The 14,948-nt window shown below is 37.2% G+C and overlaps 1 protein-coding gene across 8 annotated transcripts in view; it reads right to left on the bottom strand.

Annotated features, from left to right (window-relative positions):
• Window positions 1–14,948, bottom strand: part of ARHGAP24 (Rho GTPase activating protein 24) — a 668,175-nt gene that overhangs the window by 69,862 nt on the left and 583,365 nt on the right. Inside the window, exon 1 of one of the 8 annotated variants that reach the window (XM_053600181.1) lies at window positions 5,114–5,250. The exons of the other annotated variants lie outside the window; for them this stretch is intronic. The gene's annotated coding sequence lies outside the window, so the exon portion shown is untranslated. Of the gene's footprint in view, window positions 1–5,113; window positions 5,251–14,948 lie in introns of those variants that run through there. 8 annotated transcript variants of the gene reach the window in all.

Here is a 14,948-nt window from a genome sequence, read left to right as displayed (position 1 = left end):
GACTAAAGATCAAAGTGTTCACTTAAGTAGAAAAATTCTTCGACTTTGCTCTCTTCTCATGATGGAGTATAGAAGTGTATAAAATTTATCATTTGAGAAGAAATTAAACACAGTTAATTTGAGCTTGTCAATACTTCAGAAGGAGAAATGTCTTCCAGTAAATCCTCAGTTTCGTCCTAATTTATTTCTACAGCATACGCGAAAAATAACCTATTTTTTTGGGAAAATACATAAAGAAAACTAGAGTGTGGGTGAGAACTGTTAAACCCTTGACCAAACTCCAGAACAGTTTCATCTAGAACAGTGGTTCTCAACCAGTGGGTTGCGACCCCTTTTTAACAGGAAAAATACATTGCGGCATTAGGAAGGTTGAGAACCACTGATCTAGAAAGTTTTAAGTTTTCACCAAATTTTAAAACTCTGGTCACACCATGTGGCTTTGCTTGCCTTCTGTTTTAGACAGTACTGGAAGGCTCTTGATCCAGCCCAAGGCGAACATGTCACAATAAGGACAAGCCATAATTACCCAGACCACGATTACCAGACAATGAAAGTTTTATTTTCTTCTCTCAGTCAACCTTAAAAACGAGTGGGCAGTTAAAAGCTGGAAGGTCATTTGAGATGGAGAACTATGGTCTTGTATCAATTTACATTGAAATTGAGAAATATGAAGGCACTGGGTCCACTCAAAGTGGCGATTTGGAAACAAAACTTCCTGGGAAAGAAAATATCTAAATTAGACAAACCTGTAGGCTATAGTTAACCCTGTGCCCTGAGTTTTACTGAAATTTTAAACATCCTCAGGGGTCTCTACCACAATGGCAATGCCATTCAATGGCATATTAAATTATCCCTGAAGAATAAGGTTCAGTCAATACAGTCCAAATCCCGTTTATAGTTTGGTATATAGATGGCCAAGTAAAGCTACCAGAAACACTTACTTTCTATTTGGCAAGTGAATTATTCATGGGATGCAAGCTAAATATTCTTAGAGGATCAGTAAGTACTACAATAAAGATAGTAAAGCACTTGGTAAGTTATGTGGCTGAAGAGGTTCCCCGTGTATAATTTCAAGTTCTTTGATGAGTAAATAAAATGTAACTCTCAAAAGGTAAAGTATAACCTAACATTTATTGACCCACTCAAGTTCTTAAAATGTTGTTATGTCTAAGATTATTAAGAGTCCTACAGCTCTAGTATATGGTAGGTAATTGTAATGTAAGGAATAACATTTCTTAGAGTTTTAAAGCTCCTATCAATTATTTTTTGTTTCTTTGGCTTCCATAATGGATCTGGACAGGAAAAAAAAGTCACCATAACTTTCTTTACTACTTCTCCTTCAGTACAAGGGACTTTCAGCCAGTTAGGAGGAAGGCAGGTCTCTATAACATATAAATTTTGATTAGTTTACAACTCAGGTTAGTAAATCATTTATTTTTCTTATTTTCTAATATATTTTAATCCCCCCAAAGCATGACCTTCTTAGAAGAAGTGAAGTAAGATAACTGTTTCTGAAAAGATTCTTTTTGGCCAAAAGGAAATAAGGGGATTGCTTTAGAAAATTAAGGTACACATAAATAAAAAAGGGTTAGCCTTGCCCTTCAGAACATGGACGCTTTTGCAATGGAGAGGGCATATTGTGAATGTAAACAAAAGAGAAAAGTGATCTTTATTGAACACTCGCAATATGCCAAGCGTTTCCTCCTCTTAACTATTCAGGATGGATCTGGCAGTGTTGGCCAATCACTTAATCTGGGGAGGACCAGAATACACAGCAAGTGCGAGTACCATGAATTTACATGAAAAGCTAAGTAATGTGCAGGATTTAAAGCTGCCTTTCCTGTGGGTCATTTTTAATACCTATACTTTCTTCAGATAGAAGAGTGTTCTTGAGACGCTCCAAAGTCAAGGGATTCTCCCAGAAACTAGAAATATTGAGACTGGGTTTCCAGGGCTGATGCCTTTCTATTAAACAAAATCAATTTTCCAGATTCCACTCCTATTTAAACTCCATACTAGTGATTGTGCACTTGCAATGGCAGAAAAGACCAAGTTCCTTTAGAAAGTCAAACTCGTATAATCTCTAGGATACCCTCACGGCCACACAAGTGAAGCCATCCTGATCATTACATCTGGACTGGCAGATGTTCAATTAATTGGGTCCACTTAACAGTGTGGTTAAAGTGTGGAACTATGAAGTGACACACACATAATGTAGATATTTTATATCCATTTAAAACATTGAAAAACATATGCATTGGCCAATTTTGATGTGAGACCAAGCTCTTTGAGTCACTCTCATAATTTATCACCTGTAATCTCCTAACAATAATAACAATAAAAAAAAGACATCCATAAAGTAAGGTGAGCTCAGAGCCCTTCTATATGGCTCTGATTTGTTTCTAAAGTCAAGTTTATTGAGGTATTATTTTTAATTCAATAGTTACTGTTGCTTGCCCACACCTAATTTAATACTTCTTTTATGTCAGTCCCGTGTAGCAAAGCATCAAACTAGTTTTCATTGAAACATTAATATTTGCTTTGCATCCTTATTTGAACCCTTCATGCTTTGTATACAACAGAATATTAGTATTTATAAAGTGAGTTTTTCAATTTTCCCAAGGGTATTAAAGAAAGTGAATACTTCAGATCAAATTAAAAGTAGGAATTGCTAGTGTATACAGATTTAGCCAACGTTTTTGACTGAATAACATTTTACAGTTCTTTTTTTTTTTTTTTTATCAGTTTCTGGCTGGGACTGGGTTTGAACCTGCCACCTCCAGTATATGGGGACAGTGCCCTACTCCTTTGAGCCACAGGCACCGCCCCATTTTACAGTTCTTAAAATGCTGATGTACCTTGTATATAACTCAAGGGGAGTATAATATCATACATTTACCAAGTTTATTTCCTTTGGCAACTCATTATTTTCTGGATTGCCTACTCACATCTTTATTAACAAAAAATAATTAAAGCATACAAAAAATTGACTGTGGAGAGAAGGGGGAAGTCCTTAGCTGACAGCAAATTATACTTCTGTGACTGAGAGAAAAGAAGGAAAGGACAAGTGTTGTAAAGCAGTGGTTCTCAACCTTCCTTAGGCCATGACCCTTTAATATAGTTCCTCATGTTGTGGTGACTCCTAACCATACTAGCAACGAAAATAATTTTATGGTTGGGGGTCACCACAACATGAGGAACTGTATTAAAGAGTCGCAGCATTGGGGAGGTTGAGAACCACTGTTGTAAAGGGACACATCGGGTATTCAGAGTGGTTGAGTTGGAGAAGCCAAAAGAAAATCGGACCTGAAAAAAATTAAGTTGTGCAACCTCCCTTGACATGTGTTGTTATATTAATTTCTCCCATTACCATAAAGAATCTGTCATCATATGGAAAAGAAAGAAATATTTGTAATAAGAACATGTAAATATATAAATTGGCAGGCAGACATTGTCAAACATCTGTTATGAATAACTATATCAAATTTTTCATTCAATCATTTCTGTGATTACTTCAATTTTACTTTGCACCACAGGCTAACAGCGTAAGCATTTTAATACACACATTCTTTTTGGTCTTCTGGTTTCTTTAGTCATTTTAATGTTAATCACTTTGATACTGTAGAACCCAGTAGATATTACTCCACTAATATCCTTATGATCTTATTCTATGAGTATCTTTATCATATGAGGTTCATCACAATTTTTGTATCATCTTGATGAATACAAACTACTTTCGAATGGCATTATATATTACAGTGAAGATACTACAATATCCATGGACATTTGTGGATTTTAAGCAGCATTGGAAAGAAGTTAGACTTAAACATGTATGGATTGGTGTAGATTTAATTTACTGGGAGTTGACCATATGGAATCTCAGAACACATTTTGTTTCCAGAGCTTATTTTTTTGGCTACATAGTATCAATCCCATTTCTTTATCACTGAATTCAATGTTAATTTCTATTACCTATTACAATAATTTCTCTATCTTATTTTTCCTTGGTAATTTTATTTCTGCATAATAGAAATATCACACAATAAGAAAGGAAAATAAGTAGTGACCTCTGGAAGTATGTGAATAAAGTAACAGTAGCACCTGGAAGATCCTGCTAGACATTGCTTGCAGCACAAAGTCATTTACTGATTAACTGACCTTGTCCTGAAAGCAAGAGAGGTAAAATTTTATAAGATTTTGTTCCCTTTTTGTTTGAACCCTATAAATGCATTTTGAGCTACCTATCTCATGGAGATCTTTTTATTTCCCCACAGAGATTTTTCTTCATAAAATAGAGATTTCCCCAAAGTAAGCAGAGCAGTTTGTATCTTAAACATATTACTGATAAGCTTATGTTCTTAAAATTCCCAGAAAATGTATCTGATTAATTTTTTTTAAAGGTAGGATTTAACATAGTTATACCTTTAGCTGTTAGAAAACACATACATGTATTAAATCCCACAACTCTGAACGAAATAACTCTTTACGTTTGGATGTTTGTATTTTCTTCAGAGAAATTGTAAACCAAAAAGATCCCAGTGCTGCCAGCTATTTTACTATCGTGGTTCAATAGTTTGTTGAAAGTATGTCAGTCTTTATTCATGTTAGAGCCTGACATTCTTTCCTTTTTTAAATTGTAAAGAAAATGTACCCTATACTAACTCTGTTCAGACTGGGCACCTCATCAGTCTGGCCTGAAGTCCTCTCAAATTGATGAAGTGTGGATCCAAATCCATGCGTGAGAGGATGTGTGAGCCGCATTTAGGCACGGAGTTGCTAGTGAGCTATCCAAAGAGCAGAAGAAGAAAACACTGTGGTTGGTATGCAAGAGACTCACATCCAAGTTTTATCCCCTAGTCCTGTTTCCAGCATTTGCATACTGCTGGAAGTTGCTGAAATGCCTTTGAACTTAACTTCTCCATGTGTGAGATGCAGATGGTTCTTTTTCTACTGGCTATTCTTCAAACAAGAAGGTAAGAGTTGGCTTAATGACAACAATAAGGCATTTCAAGGGAGCTAGTAACAATTTAACATATTAGAAGCAGTTTCTTTCTGAGACTTTTCCTAATACCCCATGACACACACAGACACAAAATAAGAGAAAAGTCCTTACCGAAAGAATGTCGAGGTAAATTCCTCCAGGACACATGTTGGAGCCCCGCTGTGTCCTTGCCCTTCACTCAGACCACAGTGACACAACTACAGATGTCTGCTCACACACCACACGTACCTCTCCTTACCCCTCCAGCCAGAACGTTCCCTTCCTTCCCTCACTTGACTCTGTTTTTACAGTGTCTGCTCACCCAATCGAAAAATGAAAGGAGGGAAATTGGAAAAACACAGGAAGAATCAGTAAACAATGGGAACAGCCAGAAATAAAGACTAAGGAAGATAAGAGAAAGGATAAGACAGAGAGAAAGAAATCAAGGAGTCTGAAAGGCAGGAAGAGGAGAGACGGGGCACAGAAAAGAGGAGGTGCGGCCTCTGTGCTAACCTGGGTTGACAGCCATATTGATGCTCTGTGAATTTTTCTTTTCTTGGCCAGGGTTGGGTTTGAACCTGCCACCTCTGGCATATGGGGCCGGCGCCCTACTCCTTTGAGCCACAGGCGCCGCCCCCTCTGTGAATTTTTTGTGTCCATTTCTTACATATTTGAATAGTTGTAAATTATCTGACTTGGACCAGAAAGTTAGCTGCTTCTTTTTACTAAGGAATAATAACAATAACAAAAATTCCTTGGTTAATCTCTTAGGGGTCACATTTATCACTCTGATTAATAATCTCCATGTGAAGGAAATTTAGCACATTTATATTCTTTTCAAACAGGGAAGAAACAGGGAAAGCCAAACGCAATCCCTTTGTGTGCAGGGTGTGGAGTGATTTTTTTCCCTCACATTTGCCTTTTGAATAAGTATTTCCTTGCAGTGGGTGGTGCCTCTGCGTGACCGGTCAGTGTTCACAGCAGTGTTCACATGGCAATGGCTGGGATTGATCTGATGTGTCATCTTGCAGCCCTTTTGAAGGAAGACTCATTCCGTAGGAAAGACAGTGAGACGTCCCAGCCTGCCCGTGGGAATGGGGAACTGCTGAGAAGGAAAGAAGGCTTGCCTGGCCACCGGGTGCAACGTCTTTCATTCACATGGTCCTCAGTGGGGTGGACACGCAATGCCCAGGGTGAAAGGGTTGCAATAAAGACAGGATGGATTCAAAGAGAAATTTTTAACTAAGCTCCATGAAAACTGTAGACTTCAAAGACCTACAGTTTATAGCCAGTGCTCATGGGGTGCAAAGTATTTGCTCTACTAATAGACCATGATGGGTCATGTGAAGAACATAATGCCTTGAGTAGCAATCCAGAACAATTTCTATTCAGTAGAGAAATGGACAGAACATCACTTTTATATGACATTCAGCAGAAATTTCCAGAGCAGAAGCAATGATGGTTGTACATCTGGGATTTGAGAGGACAATTGAAGAGCCAGCTTGAAATACCACTGGGCATGCGCAGCAGAGGGAGGCAGTAAAGAGGCGAAAAATGTCTTGGGATCCAGATTCAGCCCCCTCTCTCCCAAATAAACAAACACATGTTTTTTGCTATGCAAATGAAACGTCAACAGGGATCCATCACCCTCTTCTAAACACAGCACATTCTACTTGGGAGCCACTTCTGCAAAGAAATTCTACAGCAACACAAGTAGAGTCTTGAGGAGGTTGGAATTCCCAGCAGAGGGTGCGTGCTCCGGGAGAGGTGAGCCTCAAAACGAGAGAAATGCTATTTTCTTGATAGGAGATGGCTACAAGGGAAATAGATGGCTGCTTTTCACGACTGGGAGAATGTTTTTTTGAAAACACACATGTAGCTATAAGAAAGTGATTAAGAACAAATAATAAACATAAACTTCACAGACTGCAAAATGGTGTTAGCTACCGAAAACCAACAAAAACACTTCTTTGGCAATTGCATCATTTCATTAAAACTTAGAAATTTGACTTAAATACCCCACCAAATATTCTATTTGTTTAGCTAAACCTGTTGTTAACAGGTATGTGTTTACTTAGGAGTGGGGGCCCTTTCTAGTCTTGTGGTTTTATTTCAATAACGTAATTATTCCTACGCATTAAGTCACAGAAGCCATTAACTTTACTGCAAAGCAGCCTCTACCCTGGAATTAACACAACTGATCATCAACGACTGTGAGATCAATAAACAACTTCTGAAAGAAAGAAATGACCTATAAATCTTTTAGACAGGTTTTGGGATCTGTCATTAAATTTCCATACGATCAGGCAAGCAGTCTAGAAACAATATCAAAATGCTAAGAAATAACATGTGAAAGGTCTTACTGAATCTGCATTTTTCCTCCTTTCTCTTCTATGTTCCAGTTGAACAAAGCTCACTCCAAAAACTCTTCAGACCCTGAATCACCTCTGATTACCGAAAAGTCAGAGAACAAAATCAGACTGGATTTATGCCAATGTATTCAAAATCAGAAATATGAATTCTACCCGAAAGCATGATTAATGTAGATCATTTCACATCTATAGTTGCAAAATACCAGAACTCTCACCTCCAAAAGAGATTTTCTCAGGAAAACAAACACCAAAGATGCATGGAGCGAATTCCACGTTCAGTGATACCTGTGTCATTCATGAGTGCCTGAGGCGGCAGCCCAGGTCAATCCGTGTTGGGATAAATGCCGTGAACATGAGAAAACGGTCATAGCAGAGACACAGTCCCACGGGCTGTCCCAGCTCTGTTCTAAGCTTTGTGTAAAATTCCCTTTGGCTAGCTACCTAAAGGATTCTCCCCTATATTTTGATTCCTTTAGTGATTCTCTGTTTTGTCTCCTCCCTGCTAAATGTTTTAATGAACAATTCCAAGTCTGGTCATTAGTTGTCATTAAATTCCTAAGTGATTTATATTACCTAGAGTTGACAAAGGAAAATCAACAAATTTTCCACCGCCGATGGTGTCTGACCTGGGTGAGCATGCTGTGCCTTCAAAGACCAAAGGAAGAATTAAGTCGCAGAGGAGGAGAAGGAAAGGATTGGACGATAGTGGAATTCTTTTCTTGGATGCCTCCCCATTTCTCTGGCTGTTTTTTCCTCACTCTTCCCATTTGTCCCATCCACCTCTACTTTCTCCAGGAACAGTGACCCTCTTCTTGTGTGAACCCCTTTCTGAGGAATCTCATTTGCTCCTATAAGCCTGGCCATTACCCTGGTGTGATGGCTCCTAATTTGACACCTTGACCCCTCAATCCCTCTTGCCATCTAGATGTACTACGTTAACTTCAAACACGGAAGATCCCCAAATAAGAATCACCATTTTTACCCCAAAATCTGCATTTTCACTTGTCCTTTTTTTTTTTTTTTGAGACAGTCTCATTATATCACCTTGGGTAGAGTGCCAGGGCATCACAGCTCACAGCAACCTCAAACTCTTGGGCTTAAGCAATTCTCTTGCCTCAGCCTCCCATGTAGCTGCAACTACAGGCACTGGCCAACAATGCCCGGCTATTTTTTTGTTGCAGTTGTCATTGTTGTTTAGCTGGCCCAGGCTGCGTTTGAACCTGTCAGCTTTGGTGTATGCGCCTGGCGCTGTAACCACTGCACTACGTATGGATGCCGAGCTTTCACTTGTCCTTTTAAATCTTGTTTGGAAGTTACTCTAGTAAATCTAGAGTGACTGTAGAAATCTTAACTTCCTCCTGGGGTCCCCAGACCTAATCTGTCACCTAGGCCTATCCATGTTACCTCTGCAGTCTCTCTCCTGTTCACGCCTCCTCAAACTGACCTGCACTGCCTTAGATCAGGCCATCGTTATCTCTTACCCAGATCACCCCAGCTGCCTCCCCGCGGTGCCCTGCCTCTGACATCTTCCATCGGAAATTACACTGATCCCACATATACTTGTCAAAGTCATATTTATTGGTATCTACCCAGCTCCAGGAATTTAGAAATAAATAAAACAAAGTCTCTGTCCTAATTGATTTGATTTGCTATTGTCAAAGATTAAATTTGATAATTTTTCTGCTTAAAAATATTTGATAGCAATTCATCATCAAAGAATAAGATTCTCAGTTCCAGTGGCACACAAAGCCCTTTACAAACCCAGCTTTGAAGGTATTTCCAGTCCTATTATCAATGGCAACCTCACTTTCTCACCCTGATTTATAGGCAGTCTATTTCAGCTGCCATTGCCAGAACATGTTTTATTTATATATTCCCTCCTGCTCTTCTTCATTTCCTTGTAAAATTTCTTTTTTTTTCCTTGTAAAATTTCTATTTGCCTTAAGACATAGCTTGAGATGTTCACTTTCTGCCAAGTTTTCCTCACTGTCCTAGCCATGCTGAATTATTCTTCTGGCCGTCGGCTCCTGCTTCTATCACCATATTCACAGACTATTACAATTCTTTGCTTGCTTCTTGTTTTCCTACCAGGCTGTCGGTTCCTTAATTGTAAGAATAATGACACAGTCATCTCTGTATCCCCAGCTCCAAGCAAAAATTCTGCCACCATATGAACTCAGTATGGATTTGTGTAGTCAAGAAAAAAGGAAAAAGAGATAAAGAAAAGAAGGAACAGGAAGTCTTCGGGGTTGAAAGTATTGGTAATAAAAATGTTCACGATCTCAGTAAATGCTAAGGATTAGGGGTCATTGTTAACTGACCACTAAGAGGAAACACAGGGGTCCTCAAGTGACCTTTCACCGGGCCGGTGATTCATTTGCTTAGGGGTGGCTTCCCACAGCAGGGAATCTTGCCTTTTCTACAGTCCTGACAACACTAAGCAAAAGAAACTATAAGGACATATATCACTCACTAGAAAAATGAAAATTGCAACCTCCCTTTCAGCACATGGCTTTAGAAATAAGAGAAAAAAGAGGAGGAGATCCGAGGAGGAGGAGGAGAAGGAGGGAGAAAGGAGGAGGAGAAAAAGAGGCAATAAAAAAAGAATAAAATGGCAATAAAAGTCTCGGAGGGTCAGTATAAGAGTCTGTCAACACTAGAGGATTTACGGACAGATGAGGTGTTTGGCGGGGTTAAGAAATATTGTGCGGCCGCTGCTCCTGCTACTATCAGCTGTAAATGATAGAAATAGCGGGAAGCATGGCATTATTTATTGAAGAGGGCATTTTTACTGCAGTGTGAACTTCAAGAGTATTAATGTCCAGGGCTTTAGCAAATGAGCGACTCGGTGTTTTTTCTCTCGGCCTTCTATCCGTTTTGCTCTGTAAACACCAGTGGACAAGCAACTAAAGAGTCACAGGAAGAAGATGTGTGGCCATCCAAGTTCCTCTGACGTTTCAAACCCAGAACCACCTGTGTACTGTTATACACGGCCAAGCCTCACAGACCCAGAATAAAAGGTGTTTTGGTTTTAATTTCATGACGTCTTCTATTAAAAAAGAAATAATGAAAGCTCATTTATATTGAGGATTCTCCCTAAATACATGATTTTATCTACAGATATTAACACTAATCACAATTTCTCTAATTAGAAAGGCTTATAAAATTATAGCTTATCCGCATTTAACAGACAGGTGACACTTGCAGTAAATAAAAGAATCCCACCTGTCTCCATCTTGCAGGTTACTGCTGATGTAAACACCTTCCAGCAGGAATGGAACCTAAGCTCCTGAAAGTGTTACTCTATGTCTGGGCAGAATTTACACTTGGTTTAATTAAAAGGTTTGACATTTTATTGGATGAATGGGACAGTCATCCTCTTGAAATGATTGCCAGTAAGTTTAAAAGAGAGTTTTAATTTTTTTTTTTTTCTTTTTATAGAGACAGAGTCTCTCACTGTACCGCCTTCGGGTAGAGTGCCGTGGCATCACACAGCTCACAGCAACCTCTAACTCTTGGGCTTACGCGATTCTCCTGCCTCAGCCTCTCGAACAGCTGGGACTACAGGCGCCCGCCACAACGCCCGGCTATTGAGAGTTTTAATTTTTTTGACTGATGAAACAATTGCTGCTCTGAGCAATTAGTTCAATGCAATAAAATTCCACTGAAGCTGTAAAAATCACTCCTGTACAGATGGAACTTTCTTATAGCAGGAGTTACTGAAAACATGACAAAGAAATTCTAAGGAGGCCTCAGAAGTATAAGGTCACCAAAAGAAAAATTCATTTTATTATATTCAGGGGGGAACAATTTGAAAACACTATGCCAATTTTAAAATTAAGAACAAGATGCATAACTTTTTTCTACATGAAATAATAAAACATGGGTAGCTTATCTTGTGGCGATATAAAGAAGAGGTGAAAGATGGGAATAGTAGAAAGTAGCGAGACTAGGTAGATGGTTTACGTGAAGAAAGTGGGGGTTGGTGCTTCCACTGGGCCCCAGATAAAATCAAATACTAAAAATCTGTAGAAAAGAGAATATCTCATAAATGAAGCACCATTCATAAGAGTTAACATGCATTATGTGATCCACAGAAGACAATCATTTCTATATGACACAGGATAGTCTTTCTTTGCAAAATCTGATATTTGTCAATTACTTAAATGGCAAGATATATTCTGTTCTCTCTTACTGGTAAAATATATCCAATGAGAAATAAATATTGGTAATCAATTACAAAACATTTTGAAACAGAATTATCTTATGTATGATCTTACTGTTGAAAGAACAGACCATCTTCAGATCCTTCCTCCAATAGTTAAAATCGAAATTCACCTAAGCATCCACTTAGGAAACTTGAAGTAGGACGTGGCAGAGGAAAAGATGGAAATGTCAGCGGAGAAACTTTTTTGTGTTAAGGCAATTTAGCATTTTTAACTTAAAGGCACTTAAAATAATGCTGCATTCTTACAACTGTAAGCATAAAGCACATAGAAATAGACTATATTGCCATGGCCTGGTGTTTTGGAGATCGTCTTCTAACCTACACAGTAGTAAGATATTTGTTCGACCTCTTTCTTAGCCTCTCACAGCGTATTCTATTTCTCTATTACTTTAAGAATGGATTTGATTTGATGTCTATAGGTTTATTAAATTTCGGCATACCTGTTTTAACTCTAAACAAACATACTTAAAATATCATTAATGAACCTTGGATCAGAGAAACATTTTGCAGGTCTTGAACTAAAGAATCTTAGCATTCTAATCAGCATAACTAACTAAACATTAAAGCCTTCCTTTTTAAATTAAGAGGTGCTACATGGACACTTGATAATATTAATGAAAATCAGTTATCTGAAATCATCACCTTTCATCACACTGGTTACTGTGCCAAGACACTTACATTCCTCATTTACCAAGTTTCACATGTACCCTTATAAGATGTGTCAAACGGTCTGTGAAGCTAGTGAATGATGCCCCATGATCATATCAATGTACACAGCTATGATTTAATAAAAAAAAATAAAAATTAAAAAAAAAACAAAAAACAAAATCATCACCATAGCAAACAAATCAATTTGCAACATTCTGTCCTCTTCTAGTCCTTAGTCCTTTTCATATACAGATATGACAAATGAATTTTTTCTTTTTTTTGAGACAGAATCTCACTATGTCGCTCTGGGTAGAGTGCTGTGGCGTCACAGCAACCTCAAACTCCTGGGCTCAAATGATTCTCTTGTCTCAATGCCTGGCTATGTTTTTGTTGTTGTATTTGTAGTTGTCATTGTTGTTTAGCAGGCCTGGGCCGGGTTTGAACCCGCCAGCCCCAGTGCATGTGGCTGGCACCCTAACCACTGAGCTATGGGTGCCGAGGTGACAAATGATTTCTTGAATAATGAATGGTATCAGAATATGCTCTTGATATTTTAAAAATTGCAAGGAAATGATAAATGCTTGAGGTGATGAACACCCCAACTACTCTTATTTGATTAATATGCACTGTATGCCTGTATAAAAACATCATATGAACTCTATAAATACACATAACTATTATGTACCCATAATAACTAAAAATAAAAAGTTTTTTGAAATTGCATTTGCCAAACACATATAATTATTTAAGTAAGTGTATTATTAACACTGATACCAATGTTAGTATCTGGTTAATGGTAAGATCAAAGCAAAAGAAAAATCTCAACAGTTTACATATAATGAAACCTATTTTTATCTCTGTAATGACCCATAATAAATTCTACGTCAGAATAAATATACTTCCCACATGAATCACCCCTTGTTTAAACATTATCTTAAATCAGGATATAAATGAGCTATTATCTTTATATTTGTGTGATGTATAGGTTAATTTAGGCTTCTTAATTTGTAAATCTTAGAGGAAAAATGGATATGACGGAGGCTCAATATTTTGGTTGCTTTATGACATTATTTCAATGTATAATATATTCAATTTAAAATCAAAGAAGCTATTCATCTAATACTTTCGAAGTTCTAGGAATGTGTCATTTTTAATGTGCCATTTAGAAAATAAACATCAAATGGCTTTCATTCCCTCTCTCTCTATCAGTTTAGGTGGTATAAACTCAAGACTCTTTATGCAGTAATTCAGAAATAGCACAAAGTCTCCCTCTAACATGACAAGGCTTAACAAGTTCAGGATCATCTTCTGGTGCACAGATGGTTCATCTATGAACTACTCGCTTTTATGTGGTTATGAGAATGTTAATCTGGAGTCAAGATAAAGATGGAAAATGGACAGTATACTGTACCCATGGGGCAGCTCACTGTTGTACATAAACCAGTTCAGCCACTCAAGTTATACGTTCTATTCCACTTGTTAAAATTGTTGCATGATTGTCTTGTGAATTTTATATATTACAGAGAATAACTTATGTTGTCAGGTAATAGACATTGATAATAATTAAACTTTTACTAAACACATGGTTTGCTAAAGATTATCTTGGGCTCTTAGATAATGAATTACTTCTGAGTTCAGCCATTGCTAAATTAAAGATAAATCTGAACGTGATGCCTTAAAGATGTTTTGAAATAGCATAAGATGCTATTTCAAAATTCTCTCTATCACTAGAATAGTGATGTTATGACTTTGATTAATGTTTATCTTTCATATATCAGAAACAAGTGCAACAATAAAATTGATGACACTTCAATTCAAATGTCACTGTGTGGGACTGCTATTCTAGACAGCTCAAAACTAATCCAGATTCTGACTTTTTTTAGTTATAAAAGATAATCAATAAAATATTGACCAAAATTATCATTTACCTCTAACTCCAGCTTCAATAATTGAATTAAAAGTTCAGATATTAAGAGAAAGGATTGTTGTACTAGCCATAACAACACATGGCTTTAGTTTTCCATATGAGTTCACACATGAGACCTTAGCAAATAAACGAAACTCTGAAAAGAACTACTGTTTTCCTAACTTGCTAGAGATAACTCGAAAAATATAAATACACATAAAAAATTCAGTGCTGCTATTTATTTAAAAATACAAGGCATATAGTATACGATCAAATATCTCTTTTATACTTCAAATTCTTAAATTTCAGAGACACTGAATTATCTTTCAAAATGATAACCTTATTTACAAACAAAGCATACAGTCACACAGGTATAAAGATAATAGCTCATTTGTATCTTGATATAAGATAATATTTAAACAAGGGTGACTGACATGGGCTATATATTGCATTCTCTGAGAAAACGGATAAAACTCCTCAACTAAGTACTAATAGATATTCACAGGTTTCAGTAGAAAGTGTGCTATGAAGTAGAACTTAGAAAATTGGCCCTTAGTTGAAAAGCACAATTGAAAAATAGTACACATATTTAAAAACCTATAAGTAGACACCATATTTCCAGAAGCAAATACAACCCTAAATTAGGATATCTACATAGATTAAAAGGCTAGGTAGGTATCATGTTTTAAAAAACTACAATCAAGCCCATACACACAAATAGTAAACTTTCCAAAAAGGGATCATGATGAATCCACTATGTACCAAAAAGATTCCTAGAATGTTTCCCTAAACATGCATTAGCCAATAATGAAT

This window comes from Nycticebus coucang, chromosome 1 (genome assembly GCF_027406575.1).
Source record: "Nycticebus coucang isolate mNycCou1 chromosome 1, mNycCou1.pri, whole genome shotgun sequence".
NCBI lineage: Eukaryota > Metazoa > Chordata > Mammalia > Primates > Lorisidae > Nycticebus > Nycticebus coucang.
This window is presented reverse-complemented; position numbering and strand designations above follow the sequence as displayed.